Source organism: Phyllostomus discolor, chromosome 11, assembly GCF_004126475.2.
Source record: "Phyllostomus discolor isolate MPI-MPIP mPhyDis1 chromosome 11, mPhyDis1.pri.v3, whole genome shotgun sequence".
Lineage (NCBI taxonomy): Eukaryota > Metazoa > Chordata > Mammalia > Chiroptera > Phyllostomidae > Phyllostomus > Phyllostomus discolor.
Window position 1 is genome coordinate 73,964,619 of NC_040913.2, and position 18,459 is coordinate 73,983,077.

Genomic DNA, 18,459 nt, shown 5'->3' on the forward strand with positions numbered 1-18,459 from the left:
TCAATACCTCTTTCTTTTCCAGTCTCCTCAAGGAAGTATGTGGTACGGCAGGAGGTAGAAAAGAGTTGCTTTTCTCACTGATGTTTGTTTCCAAAAGGCTTACTTCCTAGACTAGAGGGACTTGAGATTATTGTCCTCGCTTCTGGTCACACACTGAGTATCCTGTGAGGTTCAAGAAAGAAGTCACTGCAGGAAGCATCCAGGTGGGTAAGTACACAGAAAGCTTTGTCAAGAATTCCCAAGCCCATTGGTGCGGAGAGAAATCAGTAGAGTCATAGGACCTGGGTGGCTCGTGTGTGCTGGGTGACTGATGTGTCCACAGAACTCGAGTGAACAGTGGTCGAACACCAGCTGCCCCTTGGCCCCCGTGCCTTAGTACTTCAGGAGACCCCAGGGTATTGTGACATGGCTTGGGGGTCTTTCACTATCATTCCCCAGGATGATACTAATGTATTCCTTGAAACAACCCTATGAAGAATATATTATTAGCTCTACTTTACAGGTAAGGAAACCAATGCCCAGAGCAGTCAAATAGGTTGTCTGAAGACACACAGCAAGGGGCCAAGATTCAAACACCAGAGGTGAGGGGCTTTGGGCTGCTATAACCAAACACCAAAAACTATGTGGATTAAACAATAGATCATTATTTCTCACAGTTCTGGAAGCAGGAAAGTCCAAGATCAAGGTGCTGGCTGATTTGGTTCCTGTTGAGAACTCTCACCGCGGAGTACAGATGGTCATTCTTGCTGTGTCTTCTTCACCCGGCAGTAAGAGCAAGCTCTGATGCTGCTTCCTCTTCTTACGAGGTCACTATCTCATCAAGGGGGCTCCAGTAGCATGCACCCATCTAAGCCTAAGTACCACCCAAAAGCTTTATCTCCTGGTACCATCACCTGGGGCGTTAGGGCTGTAACATATAAATTAAATCTATAATAAACATTAAATCTATAATAAAACCAGAGCACACAATCTGAATAAAAAGACTGAAGTTTAAAACACATATCTGTAATTCTGGGCCACCTAAGTTCATGAACTGAGACTCATGCATCTTCCCCTGGAAAGTACAGAGACAGGCACAGTGCCATACAGAGCCACCGTACAACGTGCCACAGATAAACTGCACGCACTGTACATATTGAATGCTCAGGGGCTGATGTCCAGGGGCTAAGGAGCAATTGTTCCAGGGATGTTTGGAAATTACTTGTGGAAATCTGGACCAGGAACCCATTCCATCTAACCACTAGTTTTGGTTTAATCTCCCAGGGTAGAACGCATGAGCGATGACAGATGACCTACAGGCTACTTTACCACGTTAAAAACTTGGAGGGTGGAGGCTGGGGGTGGGGACCAGGATGGGGAATGAAGAAGCTGGAAAGGGAGACGTCTCCGCACTGCGCAACTGTAGGGAATGAGCTTGTGGGAGGGGAAGGGGGCACCAATACCATCAACTGCTTTGCAGCCTGGCAGTTTTAAGCCAAATGAATGAGCTTATTTAATCTCAGGTGTTGCTTATTAAGAAGTATTCTCTTTACCTTTGCATCACAGAAAGGGCTCCTTCCTGCATCTGCTCTCCCACCGGAGCCCAGAGCTGTCTGGCGGGGGAAGCAGAGATCAAAGCCGGCACTCAGAGGAGAGGAAGCGAAGCCTTGCAGCAGAGAGCGAGCTGGGGACACGGCTGAGGCCCTGGCAGCTTCCCCTCACTCCAGGGCTGCTACTTAGGAAGTATTACACATTGCAAATTGTTTACCTTAAGCATATAAGCAAAATAGAGTAGATTCAAGATCCATAACAAGGTGTCCGTCACTTCTTTGTGCTCCTTGGAAATAGGGGCAAAAGTGATTGATTGGTGGTGATTCAATCTCTCTCCCCTGACCCCACCCCACACCGTAACGCCACCCCTGGACTGCGCCCAACCCGAGAGAAGCCTGCTGTCGGTGGGTGACTTGGCCTCCTCTTAGGCTCCAGAAGAAGGATTCTTCCTGACTGCACTGATGATTTCTTTGCTTCAAAATGAAAGTAAAGCATATAATTTGGAGAAAAACCAGTAACAGAAAAGTGGAGTGACTCCTTGTATATTTTTTGAAAAGAGTAAAAACTGCAGCTGATAAAATTTTTTGTTGAAGTGAAGGAAAGAAGTGGGACTAAGGGAAGAATGGTAATCGAGCCTGTGTGTTCAGGGATGCAGGAAACCGTTCGGGTGTTTGCTGAGTAGAACAGGGTGTTGCCTGCAGCTTACTTGAGGTGAGATATCCGCTGAATGGTGAAGGAATGCTTTAAGTATCCATGATTTGTGAATGAGGCCTTCTTCTAGAGATTTCAGAAGTATTTCCTTATAGATTTAATTTGCTTTTGAAAGTTAATCCTTTCAACTCCAAGCTGTTGCGATCCGACCCTATGCAGAGCTCCTTGAACGCGACAGGGGGCTAGCCCGAGCTTCTGGGGTTTGCAGCTGAATGAGAAAGGCAAAGTGGGGATCTGCAGTTATCTATAAACTCTGGGTTCTTATTCGTGCAGCATCCCCAACCGATCCCACGGGCAAGCATCACAATAACAATCACCTTCAGCCAGTATGTCAAGGCTGTTAAAAAAAGTCAAGAGTAGCTCTCCAAGGGCATGCCGCCTCATGATTGAAGGACGAGGAGAGGAGAGAAGTCCAGCTGCTTCTCATTGCCATTGCTGCCTGGCTCCCACCTTTCCATGGAGGTGGGAAGGCCGAGTTCTTCTGGTGGAATTTGTATCCCCTCAACTTCCTGAGAAATGAATCTGCTTGTTGCTGGGTTATGTGGAGAGACCTGTTGTTTACAACAGCATCTCAGATAGCTTGGTTTCGTTTTAATGGCATCTTTGTCACCCTCAGTCCAGAAATCTGTCATAACAAGCTCCTACAAATTACTGCCAGCACTTCGTTTTACCACCTCTAGCCTTTCCGCTATGATGCAGTGCCCATAAATATTTCCAGGCCTGTCTCACCACGCTGACTACCGGAGCTGCCTCACCATGATCTTCTGCCTTCTGCATTCCCTTCACCTTTCCTGAGTCTGAGCGGCTCAGCCAAAATGCAAGTGGGGTTGCAATGGAGTTTAGTCAGCCCCTGTGAGGGCGATGAAGATGAAGGGGGTTTGGGACTGAGGGCTAAGGGAGGAAAGGGAAGGAGACACATGTCAGCAGCAGTTATGTCTCAGAGGAGCTAAATATTTCAGAACTTGGAATTAGCTAGAGATGGTTGCGAGAGAGAGAGAGAGAGAGAGAGAGAGCGAGAACACACACAAACTTTGTGCTGATGGATACACAGACCTCAGCAGGTTCCAGCAGCTCAAAAGATAAGACTTGTTCATTATTGATTTTCCTCCATGTTTGATTAGAACTAGAAATGGAGAAAGGAGGGAGGGAGTAACTCTAAGCCCTAGGCATACTTTGATGTTTTCAATACATCAGGATCTTAATAGTGTTTTTTTAAGGGAGTATATACGCTTTTTCTCCTATATCAATCCAGGGTGCATTCTTCATCTTTTTTTCACTAAGGAAAATGAGTATCAGACCCGAGAACACATGCAATCCCACCTGATCCAAAGCAAAATAAATAAGTACATCAGTAAATAATGTATAACGAAAAATAAATAAATAAAAACAGCTGCTTCGCACAGAGGCATTTACCGTTCACAGCTGCCCTCCCATCTCTGTCTGGCCTGGCTTCTCTTCCCTGGGCAGTTGAGACCAAAAGATGAAAGACCTTACTACACATTTCCTCCCACCTTGCTCTAGTTTCCCAGCCAAAATATGATCTTATCTCCACCATGACTTTACTGAGCCTTTGCAACAAAGGAGAGCCAGCGAGAAGAAGAAAACTAAGGGATCAACTTCCTCTGAACTGTGTGGGTGTGGCCTTTGCAAGTTTCTATTCACCAGCAGCCAAAGCTGAAGTGGGAAGAAAGGAGACAGGAAAAACATGGGAGGTGGGATTAGAGGAGTTTTAGAAAACGTGTTCCTTCCCTCCGCCCAGTGTCTCATGTGAGTGCCGTGCACCCATTGCCTTCCTTTGGCCTGGGCACAGTCCGTCAGCTTTAATTGAATTTGCTCCCTCTCGGACTCTCTATCAAACTGAATTCTAAAACTTCCCCCAACTGAAGGCCACGGTCATTTCCTCAAGCTTCCTATTTTTCCGCGCTTCACTCTTACTTCCATTCCACATGCTCTTACTATTCCTAATTTCATGCGCCCGGCTTCTCTGCCTCTTTTTATGCACTCCCTGGGTTTTTAGAAAAGCTCAGCCTGCAATTCTCTAATACTTCCTTAACACATCTTTAAATTCTACACTTGTCACCTCTGAGAACCCCTTCCCTTGTGACTCGATTATCACAAATATTCAGATGATTTATGCATCCCCCTCTCTGCCCGACCCATCAATCACTGTAGCTCTGATGCTGCCTTTCTGCTTCTTCCCCAGGTATTGCCACTTAGACATCCTGTGATCAATAAAACTCAGCCACTTCTGATGGCAGCAACACCATTTTCCTCAGCTCAGTCTCAGACATATCTTTGATTCTTCTTTCACTTACATCTTCACTATGTCAACCAAAAAAACCATTTGGATCTTGAAGCAAAAGGGTTTATGCTGTAATAAAGCATGAAAAGAATTTATTTGAGTAAAAAAGGGATTGAAATCTGAGAGGAGCAGATGGAAATGGCAACGTAAATTGTGCTCTGAAGATGGACAGAAACCAGGGATGTGTGAAGGCAAAAACTACAAGAGCTGCTTCCACTGAGGCCCTCCATGCAAGCGGAGGGTGTTGGCTAGATTAGCAGGGATCACGCCGGCCCATTACCATTACGTAAACAGAGGGTGCTGGATATTGAAATAGTTTGGTTTCTTTCAAGATGCAGAATGTAGGTGATGTGGTCGCCATGATGAGGTGGGAGTCAAGTCCAAATATGTCCACGTAGCCCTCCTTGGTCTAGGAGGTTTGCAGCTCGGTCTTGAGCTGAGTTTAGCAACTAGTCAGCAACTGAGCAGCCGTTCTGAGAACTGAGACATAAAACATGCAAAGCCCGCGCTTCCTCAAAGGCCTTCTGACTTTATTTTAAGTGACTCTCAGACGGCTTAGTCCATTTTATTTCCTACATTATCAACTTTTCCACAATCACCATGCTCAGTGAATATTCTCTGTAGAAATACCCAGATTCTTTCTTCCTTTCCCTTCCATCACCACTGCCCTAGACATTCTTAACACCACTACCTCTTGCTTGGCCAAATACATCAACAACCTGATTTCCCAGCTATTTATCTAAACTCTAGTCCCTTCATATTTCAAGCCACCCTGGACAGCTCTCATACACATTTGGCTTTCTTCCACTGTTCCATCCCGACTCCCAGAATGAGGAAACCCTCTTTTTTAAAGGAATTTCCAAAATAATGGGAGGTGGAGCCTGACCTTTCACCATAGGTGCTGAAAAGGAAACAAGTTTCTCTATCTCCTGCATGGGGTCTTGGAAACTAGGCATAGCCGTGGGACCTGAGCTTGGCCAAATTTATGGTCCTACCAGACCATTTGGATCTTGAAGCAAGAGCAGAAAGGCGCAGGTAAATTAAAGGTAATTCATACGGCAGAAGCAGACATCAGCAGTGTGGCCAGGAAAGAGCGGTGGGGGCAGGGCCAGTGTAAGGACTACCTGGGAGGGCCCCATCGTGCTGCCTGATCAGTCCCACGTGGGATGAGATTTGGGCTGTTTTCAGTTGCCTACCCTCTCTAGAATTCTGCCTGTTTTCCAGTCTAATTTTATGTGCTTTCTGTAAGCTCTCTGAGCTTTCTAATCTCCTTTCAGCAAGTTCCTTTTCTGTTTAAGTTATACAGATGTAGTAACCCCGTTTTCTAGTTTCTTTATTTGATTCTCAGACATCAGGGGGGCCTTGCTGACCCTGGGGGGACTGTGCCTCCCAGGCCTCCAGTTCCTGGAGATAGTAAATAATTCATTTGTGAGCACCTTACTTATGCAAACCAAGCAATCGCAGCTCAAAGCCAATACTGCCTTCTTCATTGGCTCTTAACACACTGGGCCACTCTACCCCTGACCTAATCATGACGAGGCAACAAAAGGCAATCTCACAGATAGTGAACATTAGAAAATAAAAAATAGACACAAGATTTGGACCAGGAAATTTGGGATCCAAGGCTCTCCCCACCCTCTTTTAGTTTTGATGAACCCTCCCTCCTCTCTGTTCCTCTTCACCGGTCTGCCCTTCTATCATTTTCTGTCTGATTACAGGCTTGCTTTGATTAATGCAGTCTGCAAGTGGCCTCCAATGGCTGCCCAGCCTGGCCCAGTGTGATCTCGCAGTTCAAACACTCACCGTGATGGAAATGGGTGCTCAGTAAACTACGGTCCATGGGCTAAATAATCCCTGGCACCCATTTATGCAAATAAAACTTTACCATTCATTTATGTATCATCTATGGCTGCATGCATGCTACAATGACAGAGTTGAGTAGACATGAGAGATACCAAATGGCTGGCAAGAGCAAAATATTTACTGTCTGGCCCGTTACAGAAATAGTTTGCTGATCACTCAACTGATCTAACTGATTCAATCTCTCTGCTTCCCAACTTCAAAATGCAGGTAAGATAGTATATAGACTCAACTCTGGTCAGATGTCTGTCCCTGGTCCAATCACCTAAGTAAAAATGGGTGTGATATTGTGGCATTCATAAGAATATCTTGCTGAGTTTGTGATAAAGAGACAGGCCTCTAAGAAAAAGGAAGTGAAAGAAAAAAGAATAAGTTGATTATCATTGCTAGGTTAAAAGTAAACCCATTGCTTTTATCTTTACTACATTATTAAGACCATTTGACATCCCCTCATTTCTCACTAAAATAAAAACTAAACATGGCTGCATAGCTTTGGAAGTGGTTCTCATCCTGTCAATTGCACCTTATATGAAAGTGTAAGTTCATTTGCCTCCTGCCCGTGGTATGTTCAAGAGCAGACATCAGACACTTACTTTAGGCTCAGCAGGAGAAGATGGGCTCGTCAGGTGGCAGACGGTGGGTATGGACCCCACATGAACGCAGCTAAACCACCTGAGACTCTGTGTTAAATGTATACGGCAAGACCAGTGTCTGACTTGGGACAGAGTTAATATCTAAGAAATTCTAAGAAACATTGGAGCAAGCTATTGAAGAGAAAAACCAAGTTTTACCTATTTGTCTCCAGAAATGATCCAAATCACTGAATGCCCAGGGACCAGAGCTTATATGCAAAGTGTAGTCCTACCCCTCAGCAGCCAGGGCCAGCAGTGGCTAAGCAGCCAGGCAGGCTCAGGTTCAGGGAGAATACAGTGAAAAACTAGAGTTCTAGAGAGACACTAAGGTGAAAAAGCCCTAAATCTGTAGAACTGAGAAGCGAGGAGAATATTTTAAAGACTGGTATTTGGTAGGTGAGCTTGTGCTTAGCTGTTGTTCCAGGTTATCTGGATTCCTGGTTGGAACTAGGCCAGGCTAATTCTCAGTTCTGGCAGCCAGTGGAGCTGAGGCTCCGCATCTGGCTCCGGTCAGGCAGGGCTGTGAAGTGGAGCGTTGCTGAACCTGTGGATCACAGGAATCAAAGCTCCAGGTGGGATGGGTTGGGAAAGGCAAAGTATTATATCACGTACTTACTGTCTACCATCGCACAGTATGAAGCTTCCCTGTGCACACAGACTAGTCTCATATCATGTTTATTTCAATCTAAAAAGCTACACTTCTGCTATTTCACTTACTAGTGCTTACTTCTTTATTTTTACCACACAACAAAGCAGACATCAAGGGGCTAGGGAACACAGAAAGGAGAGTTGTAAGGTATGAATTAAGAAGTGTCCTAAAGTGACAATGTTTTTTTCATAATATGGAGTCTTTCTAATAAAGGTCATCTTACATGAAGGATTTTAGAAATGCAAATTATCCAGTAGTGTGCATTAGAGTCGTTTCTTTTGTAAGTAATAAAAGTTCAAATCAAACTGACTTAAGCAAAATAAAATTAAAAAATATGAATGTGATGTAGATAATACAAAAACAAAAATTAGTGCCTGATTTAATTAACAGTCCATGGACAAAGCCTGAGGATGAGCTATTTTCAAGCGTGGTTCTCAAGGGCTCAAATATTGTTTTGTTCTCTCTCTGTTTCCAGCTGTTGGCTCTACTTTTCATGTTGGCTTCCCTCTTACACAGGTTGCCCTGAACTTGTGGCAAACAGGCAGTTCCAGGCTTATAGCCTTCGTGTGACTTAGCTATAGCTTGCTGGTTGTGCAATCCCAATGAGAGGCTTTCCAGAAGTCCCAGCAAGGTACTCAGAAAGACTTGCTTTGGCCCAGCAAGGGTCATGTTCCCAACTCTGAGTCCGTTGTAAAACAACATGGACCCTTGCCAAGGAAGAGAATCTTCATGTGGGTCAGCTGAGCCTGTAACTTTGGTTTCGAGGGTGAAGGTTAGGTATCTCATGATATTATCTCTTCAAATATAAGAAAACAATAGATACCCGGTAGACCCAATTTATATTCTTACCAAGGGACCCAGAATTGGGGATCAGTGATCATGACTCCAATGGCTGTGCAAAGTACAATTGAAAATCTTCTTAATACATCATGTTTGATTGTATGTTCCTCTGTGGCACCCAGTGCCATGAAGGCCCTTCAGACAGAATGGGTTGTATTCCAGTCTTAAGGGGAAGCACAGACACAGGCTCGGGTGTGGGGCGGGTGGGAATAACAAGCAGAAATGTGGGCCTATAAGACAGAGGATTCAGGACAGGGCAGATTGGTCTTAACAATAATGGGGTCATCGATCTCAGGTCCAAGGGGTGCAACTATTAGCAGGGAATGCCATTTTGGGGTGATTCCCCCACTGCTCATTATGAAAGGGACAAGCCTCTGAGCAGTGAGTACCCACTACGGGTGTTCATCCAGAGTTGTGCCTTCTGGGACGAAGTGAACAAGTAGGTGGTGAAGAAAATCCTTGTGTACCACGTGATGTCACACCTCAGAGACAACAGTGCATGGTGTCTGTGCAGATCTTTTTGTTATCGCTCCTCGTTCCATTGTTCACTGACCTTAGCATGGTACTTTGGAGCAGACGCTACCCCAAGTAGATGGCATTTACAGGGTGTTTTCTCTCTCAGGTGTGGAGCTACTGAACAGTTATAAATAGGAACAATGTCCTATCTGAGAAACTGGGAGTGAGATGAGTCACGGACAGTAAGTCAGAGTATATAGTCTGAGAGTAAGATGGGGGTGGCAGGGAGTGGCGGAGATTTGCATCAGGCGCTGACGTATGACACAGAGGCAGGCCCACAGGATCACAAATTTGACTTTCTCTTGCACTGGCTTTCTCCGATTCCTGCTCTCAGGCCTTCTGCACCAACCAGAAGAAGCCCCTTGCTTTTCTCTTCACATGTCAGATCATTTTATCCTTGTTCTTGTTAATTCTTCTAACCAGATTTTTTTCTGATTCGGTCATAATTTCTTTTTTGTTTGTTTTTATTTTAATTGTTGTTCAAGCACAGTTTTCTGCCTTTTATTCCCATCTCAGCCCACCCACCCAGCCCTCCTCACCTCCCTCTCATTTCCACCCCTGCTTGTTTTTGTCCATGTGTCCTTTATACTTGTTCCTGCAAACCCTTCCCCTTTTCCCCTGAAATTCCCTCCCCAATCCCCTCTGGTCACTGTCAGTCTGTTCTCTATTTCAGTGTCTTTGGTTATGTTTTGCTTGTTTGTTTGCTTTATTGATTAGGTTCCTGTTAAAGGTGATATCATGTGGTATTTGTCTTTCACTGCCTGGCTTGTTTCACTTAGCATAATGCTTTCCAGTTGCATCCATGCTGTTGCAAAGGGTAGGAGCTCCTTCTTTCTTTCTGCTGCATAGAATTCCATTGTATAAATGTACCATAGTTTTTTGATCCCAAAAGAATGAATGGTCATAATTTCATGAAGCCAAACCCTACATATCCTTACCAGGAATCGCATAGTGAGAGAGAGCAGCACCACGAAGTTGGCAAAAGGGGGAGTGTCCGGGTTGTCATGGAGTCAGGGTAACTGACTGTGGGGCTGGCCTGGGCACACTCTGCAGGTCAAGGCACAGAATGTACACAGTGTTGCAAACCTATGTGAGGTTCAGCTTCCTGTCATCCAATCTTACAGATAGGACAAGGAATTGAAGAGCAGAAACGGAGGTCTGCACATTAGAAAACAGGAATAATGAGTAACTCTGTGACTTGTGGTAGTAGTGAATGCGGGGGAGGAAGAGAGTGAATTCTTCATTAGTGATTGTACAGTATTTCAATTTTAAAAAATGCTTCTCATTCTCTAATTTTTTAACATATGCATGCCTTGCATCCAACATGCTCTTGTAACCTGTCAGAGGACAGGCCCATGTGTTCGGACTCCCATACCCCTATGCACACAGGCCTGCCCATTCTTAAACCCAGTGCATGTTGAACTGGGTACCTAGCCATTGACTGAATGACTAATTGAAATGTTTTTCTCTGGCTTGTTTCCATTCAGGTATCTGGCACAGTGTTGGCAACTGGTGTGCCGGAGGGTTCGTTTTGGTTATGTTTTTGGTCTAATTGTGTAATCCTAATAGATTGCTTAATAATCAGCATTGCTGTTTTCTCACCTGTAAATGCCATTCAAGGTTTTTGTGAGGGTTAAATAGTGAAATAATGTGTGTTAGCTGGCACTGCAATACGCTGCACCGAAGAACTGTGGCACAGTTCCTGGCTCAGAGACAATGTTTAATAAATGACCAGCTATTGTTATTTGTTCTGCAGCTTGAGTCTTGAAACTGTTTAACTTTAGATCAGTGACTTTTCAATGTCTGAGTTATACATCAAAAAGATCAATTTAGCATTTATAGAGAAAACAGTGGATCTATATAAGCAAAAACAGAAATCCCTAAAGACAAGAGTTTACTTATATTTTACAACTTCTCACTTATGTACTTTATAGGGATCTGGGAAGGAGCAAAGCAATTTCAATTGGGGTGTTGGCTCTTCCCTATCAAAAGTAATTCTGAAATGTCAGTTCTTTTTGTCCTTTTTTTTGAGATGTTTGTGTTGTTTGCTATGTGCCTCCTAAAAAAATCGTTTCTTCACATTTTCAGTTGGACTTATAATTACTTCTTTTTTGATCAACTAACATTACTGGTAGGAGAAGCAAAGCTTTTTATTTGTGTTCTTTCACAAGCATTTTCCTATCACACGTCTCAAAGACCATTTACATCAATTAAGACACACGCACATAAAGATGGCGTATTGCTAACAGTCCTCGTCACTCTCCACGGAGCCCTGCAGCGTTGTATACAAAGCGATCTGTGTTCCTCCCCTCCTGTGATGTCACCCTAGCCCAGCAATCCATCTGAAGTGTTGTGCTTTATGAAGCCATTCACCCAGTATGCATAGTATTATGAATCAAGGTTATTTCTTAGAGACTTCTGCGTTTTGGTGGTAGTCACAGCTGTGGTTAAAAAAAAAAAGAAGGCTGATTTATTCTTAGTTTTTGTTCTACATTCCCTTTGGAGTAAATTCAATAGGAGAGGCTGGGGGGAGCACAAAATCCACAAATCCCTGCAGTGCGAAATTCATCAGAGCATGATGCTGTCTCCAGGGAGTATCAGTTTCTCTAAAGGGAACGTTCTGCTTGATGTAATCTGTCTTAGCAACCGGGCAGGCTGTAGGCAGGAACCACCCAGGCGGCATCCATCTGACGGGCCTCGTGTGACTGGGGCCCAGAGACCTCCAAGAGCAAAAACATCTACCAACTTGTCTCAGGGTTGTAAATTCCAATTCTTGGGCAATCCTTTCTGTTAAAGCATTTTTATACCTCTGCTGAAATATAAAAATCATTGTGATATCAAACCTCCCACAGGAGGTTTTCCCACCTCTCCTTAGAATGGCCAGGTGTGCCTCCTGCGGGCCCTCCCTGAGCGCACATGTGTCCCTCTCCGGAACACAATTACTGCTGCACTTCGTTTAGGGTCTTTGGTCCCCGTCAGAGAGCCTCCTAGGTATTGGCAGAGAATTTGTTTTATTAACCATTCCTCTGGTCTACTACACAGTAGTTACCCCCAGAACAGTTTAATCACAAGCCATACGTCCAGTAACATTTTCGTGAACTTATAAATTAAAGCAACTCCAAGAACTCACTTACCAGCCCTTTCCTTTGACTTTCCACTCCAGATAGTATTAAGGACCTCCAGGAAACGTAGAGGCCACATTGGAAACGCCTTTCTGTTTCCTCAGCTGTACCTGTACCCTCCATGTCAGCACTTCTCCTCCCTTAAGCCTGTGCTTCCGTCTAACAACAATCGTATTTGTTCCTCATACTGTTCGAGCTGAAGTTCTTGAAACAATGATCCGACTTACTACCTTTACCAACTTATTATTGCCTCGACCCTTTACAGTCTGGTTTCGCCAGTGCTGTGAGGGTAACAGTGGGCTGCTGATCTTATGTGGAACACTTTCATGGTCTAGTGAAAGCTTTCCCTTCTCCTCCTCCTCCTTATTTTCAACACCATTTCTCCGATTTATTTCTGTCTCTCTAGGCACTCTACTCATTCTCATTCAGTGAATCTTCTTCTCCTGAACATTCCATGTTGATCTTGTCTACAAGTTTATCCTCAAAACTCTTTCCTCCCTGTACATGGCCTCCCTGGCTGATTTCGCCAAATCTCCAACTTCAATGATTCTACTCCTAACTTCACTCGAGAGTGGCAGACCCCCATGGAACGCTTCTTTTACGCCATGGAATCAGGATGGCATATAAAACAATCTATTACTGAAAGGATTCGCTCCTTCTGGAAACTGGTCACAACAATTCTGAGGGTCAAGAGCAAGGTATGAGAGTTCTGTTCTCCTCCCAGTAGGTAGCCTTCCATGTCACAGAGACACCTCCTCGCTGGGCACCTGGGAAACCATCCTCCTGCTTTCCTTCACTTTCTATCACTCTGCCTTTTCCCAGATCCCGGCTCTGTCCAACCAGCACTCTGTATATTTAGACAAAGAGACCTCTTCATGCTTCCATACTGGAGGCAGAGATTGGAACTTAATTCTTCAGAATGAAGCATTCATAAAATAAAGGTATTCCCTATGTGATAACGTTTGTCACTTTTCACAGTATGACTTCAATGTATTTTTATGTTATAATGCCCCTTGTTCAACATGGGGACGATTAAAAAATGAAATAATGTATAGTTCTTGGCACTGTTATGCATAAGTTCCTAGTACAGTTTCTGATGCCGACAAAATGTTTTAAAATGATTCACTATTTTAATTAACTCTGCATTTTGACACTTTTGGAGCTATTTAAGTGTCTTTGCATGGAATGAGCTTTGAATCTGAAAGACTAATTCAGCAGTTATTGGTATTTATTGGAAAAGAAGAAAGGATAGTCAGTCCTACCGCACATATTTCCAGTGGCTCACAGAGTGCTTACACCCGTATATACTACAAGACCTCAGTCTCGGCCCATGAACTACAGTGATGTCGCTCCTCTCCAAAACCCTGGCCCTCCTTCCTGAATTGGTCACTGCCATTAACCAGAACAGAGGTCATCTCTAACCTGTTCCCAGGCTCCAGCATTCTCATATCTCATCAGTCACCAGCTCCTTTGCATGTCCAAAATACAGTTCAAATCTTTTTTATATAAATTTTATTTTAATTGTTGTTCAAGCACAGTTTTTTGCCTTTTATTCCCATCCCAGCCCACCCCCAGCCCTCCCCACTTCCCTCCCATTTCCACCCCCACCCCTTAGTTTTTGTCCAAGTGTTCTTTATACTTGTTCCTGTAAACCCTTCCCCTTTTCCCCTGAAATTCCCTCCCCTCTCCCCTCTGGACACTGTCAGTCTGTTCTCTATTTCAGTGTCTTTGGTTATATCTTGCTTGTTTGTTTGTTTTGTTGTTTAGGTTCCTGTTAAACGTGAGATCATATGGTATTTGTCTTTCGCTGCCTGGCTTATTTCACTTAGCATAATGCTTTCCAGCTCCATCCATGCTGTTGCAAAAGGTAGGAGCTCCTTCTTTCTTTCTGCTGCATAGAATTCCATTGTGTAAATGTACCATAGTTTTTTGATCCATTCATTTACTGATGGGCACCTAGGTTGCTTCCAGCACTTGACTATTGTAAATTGTGCTGCTAGGAACATTGAGGTGCATAGGTTCTTTTAGATTGGTGTTTCAAGGTTCTTAGGATGTAATCCTAGCAGTGGAATTGCTGGGTCAAAAGGCAGATCCATTTTTAGTTTTCTGAGAAAATTCCATACTGTTTTCCATAGTGGTTGTACCAGTCTGCAATCCCACCAACAGTGCACTAGGGTTCTCCTTTTTCTACAACCTCTCCAACACTTGCTGTTTGTTGCTTTGTTTATGATGGCCATTCTGACTGGTGTGAAATGGTATCTCATTGTGGTTTTAATTTGCATCTCTCTGATAGCTAGCGATATTAAGCATCTTTTCATGTGTCTCTCGATCCTCTAAAATACAGTTCAAATCTTATCTCTCCTGCTATCATTGCCTTAATTCTGCCCTCTAAAAGTAGCTGATAATGATAAGCACAGAAGAATATTCAATAAATCCTAGTTATGTGCTAGCGCTGTTTATGTTCAGTATCTAATCTTACCTTCACAAACAAGGTATGAAGAGTATATTGTCACCTCCATTTCACAAAGGAACAAACTGAGGCTAAGAGAGCTTATTAAACTCAGGACTTCCCAGGTAGAATTTGAACTGAAGCCTGTCCTGTCCTGTCTGATTTCAAAGCTCGTCTTCTTCATTTCTCTATTATGTATTCTTGGTGAATGCTGATATATTCTTTAAAAGTAAAATAAAATAGTACACCTGAAACTAATACAAAATAATATGGAATATAAACTATAATTTAAAAAAAGAGACTTGTTAGAGGTTAGGCCTAAATAAGAAATTTGGCAGTCTAAAAAAATAAACCTTCTAGAGTAAAATAAAATAATCACTACATGTCTCTATATACACAACCATTTCCTTGCACCTTCCTTCAGCCACTGCCATGGGAGTGTTCTGTGTTCTCTTACAGCACTTCATGCCTACATACGATAAAATGTTTATTATATATCATTCTAATTTTGGTGGAATGATATTTTAGAATACTCTCCATGTTGTTTTTTCCCTCGTTTTCTATTATGTTTCTTGTTCTTCCTTCTTTCCATTAGCAAGCCTTCATTCAATGCCGCCAAGATGGGATGACAAACAGAAATGAATCAATTTCTGGCATTTGACATTCAAAAACCCTGCCTGCTGGAGAAAAAGGGAGAGACATGGGGTTTGAACAAAAGTGTTGGAAATCCATCTGAAGAGCCATACTTAAGTCCCGCCCCCCACCTAGGGTAAATAGTTCTGGGTAGTGATCAGGAAGGTCTTCGGAGAGGATGGCTTACAAATTCTTTCTTCCTGCACCAAAATGGAACTCTGAGAGTGGACAGGTAGACTCCTGACCATGTTTTCTTTTTCTTTTTTAATGTATTTTTAGACAGAGGGGAAGGGAGGGAGAAAGAAGGGAAAGAAATATCAATGTGGGGTTGCCTCTCATGCACACTCGTACTGGGGACTTGGCCCACAACCCAGGCATGTGCCCTGACTGGGAATTGAACCAGCAACCTTTTGGTTCACAAGCCAGTGCTCAATCCACTGAGCCACACTAGGCAGGGCAACTCCCTACCATGGTTAGAAAACTAGAGAGCAACTGAATTTTATTCAGTCTATGTTACCCATTGAGTGCCAGCCTAGTACTAGGCCCTATTCTATGTGCTGGGTATATAGCAATACACCAAAGAGGAAAAATCCTGCTCTTAGTTTAAGGGGCTTTAAATAACTTCACTGAGCATTCCTCTGCTCCAGTTTGGTACAGAAACAGCAGAATGACCTTAGTGAGTGTTGTTGATAATGTACTGGACCTTAACAACCATTGTATCTGGAATAGCAATAACTCTACAAACAAATAGTTGAGAACCAGATCAGAAAAAAGACATCTCAGGAAATGGCAGTGTGCCTAGATAAATAGCCTGAGGGCATGGATGGCCAGAGTGGTATGCCTTAGCCTGTAAGAGCCACTCTTACCCCCATCCAAACCCCAAACCCCTGCAAATAACTAAGGTTGCAAGAGAGGCCTAGAGTTACTACATTAAGTTTTCTTCTATATTGGTGAAAAGGGGACTCAAATATAAGCTTAACTGAGTTATAGAAAAGTAAAGAAAGCTGTATTTCCTGACCTCTGAATTAGATGCCTGAGATTTTTATTCAATGTTCATGGTTTTTTTTTTTTCTTTACCACAAGACTGCAAGTTTTCTGAGAGCACCTGATTGATTGATCCGGAGCAGTATGATTGGTAGACATGTGTATTATTGTGCACACATGCATTCGTTCACGCAGTCATTTTTCACATTTATTGAGTTTCATTTTTGAGTACTGGGCCAGGTGCTGGGTATACAGTAGAGAAAAAGACAAGATTCCACAACTCAGAGGGACAAATCCTTAGCCATGGGTTGTGTTTGAAGCAGAAAGCCTCGTCAGGCGGGATGAATAGAAGAGGAAGATGATGTTCATCCTCTTTTTCTCAGAGGGTAATAATTTTCTAGACTGCCTTTTGCCTTTTGTGTTGGTTCACATATTTCTAAGCTACAAATTTTCTAAAAGCTCTAAGGTTTTCTATCAGCAGTCACCCTCACCCTCACATCACCCAACAATCTTCTGGGCATCACGTTTTCTGGCCATTGTTACGCCAACACTACTTAACCTTTTACACAGACCCTTCATTAGAAAGTCTTAAACCACAAAGACCTGGAAAAGAGGAGCATCATTAGTGGCTACACCTAAACACTAAGTTGGTGTGGATCACTTAAGGGGTACCTTACCATTTCTAAGGGGCTGCTAATCTTTACAGTTAATTATGAAAGAGAAGCATCACTGGCTTAGGAATCAGGTCCTATCAACTCAGAGATATGCAGCTGATTCCTTAAAATACATTTTCACTTGAAATACATAGTTTGCTTTTCAATGTTGCTTTCTGTGTGAGAAGCTCAAACACTCTGCCTGTAAAATAAACATGCACACACACAGCCAACTAGTGAGAAAGATCCTTAGAGTATTTAGGTAAAGCAAAACAAATACAAATTCTCCCCGAACCTTTATTAAAAAAAAAAGTGGAAAGATCCATGTGTGGCCTTTTGCTGCCCCTCACTCCTGCCCCACTGGGGAAGGCACTCACCACCTGATACCAGATTGCTGGAAAAGCATCCTAACTGCTTTTTATGTCTCTGATACAATGCCTTCAAGTGTGTCGTACATGCTGCATGTTGCTAGATTGATCTTCTTAAATTACTTTTTAAATTTTACATCTCTACTTTCGTTCTGTTGCTCCCACTTTTAAAGGACCTGAAGATTAGGTGAACATCTTCAGGGTCGTCATTATTCTGTCTACCACAGTCTGCCTTCCAACCTCCCAAAATTCACATCTGTCCTGCAAGCAAATTACATTTATCCAATTCCAATATCCCTGAAAGTCTCAAGGTATTAAGCATCAATTTAAAGTCCAAGGTTTTATCATCGTAAAGGCCCTAAATATCATTATCTACATCAGATATGGGTGAGGCTCAAGCTATGATACAGCCTGGGGCAAAATTCCTTTCCATCTGTAGACTTGTGAAATTCAAAACACATGTTGTCTTCTCTCAACATTAAATGGCATGGTGGCTCAGATATAGGATAATAGTTATAGACTTTCCCATTCAAAAAGAGATACAATGGGTGGAAAAAAGTCTAAAGCCCCAAACAATTTCAAAATCCATTCTGGCAAACGCTGCTTGGTTTTAGGGCCTGGGATTAATCCTCGGGGGCTCATGGCTCAGCCTGTAACCAAACCCAGGTCTGGTTGCTTGCCACAACAAAAGTCAAACTCAGGAGACAGGTGCTGGTGAATAGGAAAACAGTTTCTTCAAGTGCTAGCATCTCAAAAAGATGGGGAAACTCCTGTCTTCAAAAATCTATCTCAGCATCTCAGTGCAGGCAGAGGTTTTATATATATATATATATATAAAAACAGAGAGGGAAAGCAGAGCAAAGAGATCAAGGGGATGGGTCTGAAAAGTTCTCTACAGTCCAGCACAGTCCATCCCGATAAGGACCTAGAAACTTGTCAGGCAAGGGTCTGGTGTGCATCATCCTGTTTTACAACATCTTGGTTTGACAGCTGAAAGTCAGCAAATCTCCCAGAACTGGGATGACTGAAGGTCAGAGTCTGTATCTTCTGACTTTAGTTCCCTGGATTCTTATACAAACATGCTGTTTATCTACATGTATTAGTATTAGTCAGAGTCAGCATTAACAGAAAGAATGGTGGGGCGGGTTACAATTCCCCACTACTACAAAGAGGCTTCTCTCATCTGAGGAGACCCATAAGTCACTTACCT